Source organism: Orycteropus afer, unplaced genomic scaffold (assembly GCF_000298275.1).
Source record: "Orycteropus afer afer isolate SDZICR_OR568_19922 unplaced genomic scaffold, OryAfe1.0 scaffold00096, whole genome shotgun sequence".
Classification (NCBI taxonomy): domain Eukaryota; kingdom Metazoa; phylum Chordata; class Mammalia; order Tubulidentata; family Orycteropodidae; genus Orycteropus; species Orycteropus afer.
The window spans coordinates 8781559-8786397 of NW_006921683.1; positions in this window are offsets into that span (position 1 = coordinate 8781559).

Below are 4839 nucleotides of genomic sequence, written 5' to 3' on the forward strand. Positions count from 1 at the left end.
ATTCCAGAAGAGGAGGAGAAAAAGAAAACCAGTGAGAATTTTTTTCAAGATTTGTTGCAAGAGAACTTCCTTGAGATGATAAAAGATGATGAGAATATAGCCATTCAGGAAGGTCAATGAACCCCAAACAGGATAGATACCAAAAGAAAATCACCAAGACATATCATCAAACTCATTAAAACCAAAGACAAAGGAAGAATCCTGAAGGCAGCACAGGAAAAATGAAAAGTTACCTACAAAGGACAGCTGAGAAAAGTAAGCTCAGATTTCTTGGCAGAAATCATAGAGGTGAGAAGACAATGGGATGGTATACATAAAACCCTGAAAGAAAAAAAAAAAAAATTGCCAACCAAGAATTATATATCCAGCAAAACTGTCCCTCAAATATGTTGGTGAAATTAGGACACTTCCAGATAAGCAGAAATTACGGGAATTTGTTAAAAGCAGATCAACCTTATAGGAGATGCTAAAAGGAGTCCTTTAGACACAGAAAAGACAAAAGCAAACAATAACCGACCATAAACACAAATAATGACATAATCCATAAACCAATCCAGTTATGGAAGCATCAAAAGTAAATAAGCCTAGAAGATTGTATACAGGGAACTAGAGACATCAATTGATAGAAGAAGACAACTAGAAACCAAAAAGAGAGAAAAAATTGTGTAGTTACAGAAGTTCTAAATGGTAGGGTAGTCAAGACAACTGCAAGAAACAACAGACTGTTCTAAATTTGAGAAGAAAATTATAAATCACAGGGTAACCTCAAAGATAAATGATACACCTTCACATCACAATAAAAAAAGAGGATCAGCTCAATATTTAGCAAATACTAAAACAACAGCAATGAAGGAAGTGATAACACAATTCATAAACAAAATGAGCTCAGCACATAAAATAATATGGAACAAAGAAATGAGCAATACCATGAAAAAACCCATAACAACATGACAGCAACAAATTCATTCTTTTCGATGACACTGACTGGCAATGGATTAAATGCACCACCCAAGAGATGGAGACTTAAAGACTGTACAGGAAAACATAACCCATCAATATGCTGTCTACAAGAGACACACCTTCGAGACAAAGAGAAAAATAGACTAAAAATCAAAGGTTGTAAAAAGATATACCAAGCAAATGGCAACCATAAAAGAGCAGGAGTGGAAATATTAAATTCTGATAAAGTAGACTTTCAGACAAAAGCCACCATAAGAGACAAGGAAGGATATTATATAATGATTAAAGGATTGATCGAACAATAGGACATAACAATAATAAATGTCTATGCATGCAATGAAAGAGCCCCAAAATACATAAACCAGACTCTAACACAAATGTAAAGACAAATAGATGCCTCCACAGTCATAGTAGGAGACTTTAATACATCACTTTCAATCACAGATAGAAAAACTGGAAAAAAAACTCAAAAAAGACTCAGAACTAAATAATACAATCTACCAACTTGACCTTATAGACATCTTCAGAGCACTTCACCCAGCAACAACACAATATATTCCAATGCACATGGAACATTTCTCCATGATAGACCATATGTTAGGCCACAAAGCAAGCCTCAATAAATTTAACAATACTGAAATACTGTAAGGCATCTTCTCGGATCATAATGCTATCAAATTGGAAATCAACAATAGGAACATGAACAGAAAAAGAGCAAACATACGGAAACTGAATAACACCCTCCTTAAAAATGACTGGGTAATAGAAAAAAATGAAAAATGAAATTAAGAAATTCCTAGAATGAAAACACAACATACCAAAATCACTGGGACACAGCAAAAGCAGATATCAGAGTCCAATTTATAGCAATAATAAACACATTGAAAAAGAAGAAAGAGCCAAAATCAACACCTTAACCCACCATCTCCAACAACTAGAAAGACACCAGCAAAAAATGCCTATAATCACCAGAAGAAAAGAAATAATAAACATTCAAGCAGAAATAAATGAAACAGAAAATAGACAATAGAAAAAAATCAATAAGATTAGAAGTTGGTTCTTTGAAAAGATTAATAAAATTGGCAAATCACTGGCAAATTTAACAAAGGAAAAGAGGGAGAGAAGCAAATAACATGAATAAGAAAGGAAATGGGTGACACCACAACAGAACCAACAGAACTTAAAAGGATAGTATCAGGATGCTATGAAGAACTATACACAAACAAATTTGAAAATCTAGAAGAAATGGACAGATTGCTAGAAACATATTACTTACCTAAACTAACAGAGACTGAGATAGAAAATTTAAACAGACTCATAAGAAAAGAAAATATTGAAGTGATCATGAAAAAAATTACCAACAAAACAAAAAGCCCTGATCCAGATGGTTTCACTGGCAAATTCTACTGAACGTTCAGAGAAGAACTGACACAAATCCTACTCAAACTATTCCAGAACACAGAAAAGGCTGGAATCCTCCCAAATTCATTTTATGAAGCAAGCATAACCTTGATACCAAAACCATGCAAAGATATCACTCAAAAGGAAAACTACATACCAATATCCCTCATGAATATGATGCAAAAATCTTCAACAAAATACTAGCCAATATACTCCAACAACATAACAAAAAACAAACAAACAAACAAACAAACAAAAAAAAACATTATGACCAAGTGGGGTTCATATTAGGTATGCAAAGATGGTTCAACATTAGAAAAACAATCAACATCATGCATCACATAAATAAAACAAAGGAAAAGGACTGCATGATCATAATAACCAATGCAGAAATAGCATTTGATAAAATCCAACACCCTTTCCTGATCAAAACTCTCAGAAAAATCAGAATAGAAGGGAAATTCCTCAACATAATAATGGGCATATATACAAAATCAACAGCCAACATTATTCTCAATGGAGAGAGACTGAAACCATTCCCTTTGCGAACAGAAACCAGACAAGGATGCCCTCTATCACCACTTATTTTCAATATTGTATTGGAAGTCCTAGCCAGGGCAATAAGGCAAGAAAGAGAAATCAAAGGCATACAAATTGGTAAGGAAGAAGTCAAACTATCCCTCTTTGCTGATGATACGATCTTATACCTAGAAAACCCAAGAGACTCAGCAAAAAAACTACTGGAACTAATTGAGAGATTTAGCATAGTGGCAGGATACAAGATCAACATACAAAAATCAGTTGAATTGCTCTACCACTAGCAAAGAGATTACTGGAAAGGAAATAAATACCATTTACAATAGTGACCAAAAAAAATGAAACACTTGGGAATAAATCTCCCTAGGGACCCAAAAGATCTGTACAAGGAAAATTACAAATCCCTACACCAAGAAACCATAAGAGATCTACATAAATGGAAGAACATACCATGTTCATGGATAGGAAGATTGAACAAACATTGTGAAAATGTCAGTTCTACCAAAAGCAATCTATGCATTCAATGCAATCCCCATCCAGATTCCATCAGCATTCTTTAAGGGTATGGAAAAAACAATCACTAATTTTATATGCAAAGGAAAGAGACCTTGAATAAACAAGGCATTATTGAAGAACAACAACAAAGTAGGAGAACTCATGCTCCCACTATACAGCCAGAGTAGTCAAAACAGCCTAGTTCTGGTACAATGATAGACACACAGAACAATGGAACAGAATTTAGAGCCCAGAAATAGATCCATTGACCTATGGTCAGCTGATTTGTGACAAAGTCCTGAAATCCATTAAATTGGGAAGAGATTGTCTCTTTAACAAATGGTGCTGGCAAAAGTGGATATCCATTTGCAGAAAAATAAAACAAGTTCTGTACCTCACACCATACATAAAAACTAACTCCAGATGCATCAAAGACTTAAATATGAAACCTAAAACTATAAAGTTCCTCAAAAAAAAAAAAAAAAAAAAAAAACTAGGGGCAAATTTAGGGGCCCTAATTTATGGCATAAATAGATTGTCAAGCATAACCCAAATGCACAAACAGCTGAAGATAACCTAGATGAATGGGATCTTTTAAAAATTAAATTTTTATGTGCTTCCAAAGACTTCTCCAAAAGAGTATAAAGAGAACCTACTGATTGAGAAAACATATTTGGCAATGACATATATGACAAGGGACTTATCTCTCAAATTTATAGAAAACTCTAAAACCTCGAGAACAAAAAGATTAACAACCCAATTAAAAATAGGCAGAAGACACAAATAGATACTTCACCAAAGAGGACATTCAAGTGGCCAGCAAATACATGAAGAAATGCTCACGATCATTAGCCATCAGAGAGATGCAAATCAAAACGAGATACCACCTCACACCAGCACTAATGGCAAAGTTCAACAAGACCGAAAATAACAAATGCTTGCAAGAACATGGAGAGCTTGGGACTCTCATACATTGCTGGTGGGACTGTCAAATAATACAACCACCGTGGAAAGCAGTATGATGATTCCTTAAATGGTGGGAATTAGAAATACCATTTGACCAAGCAATCCCATTATCAGGTATATATCCTAAAGAAATGAGAGCCAGGACAAGAACAGATACATGCACACCCGTGTTCATCACAGCACTATTTACAATAGCCAAAAGATGGAAACAACCAAGGGGCCCATCAACAGAAGAATGGATAAGCAAACTATGGTATACACACACAAGAGATCTACATACATGGAAGAACCACAGAGATCTACATAAAGAATAATGTAGAATTTGAAACACACCACAAAACATGGATGAACTTGGAGGACATTATGCTTAGTGAAATAAATTAATCCCAGAAGGGCAAATATAGTAATACTTCATTATTGTAAAAAGTCAAGGAAAGGTTTAATATGGAAGGAAACTTTCTTTGTTGGTTACCAGCGGTG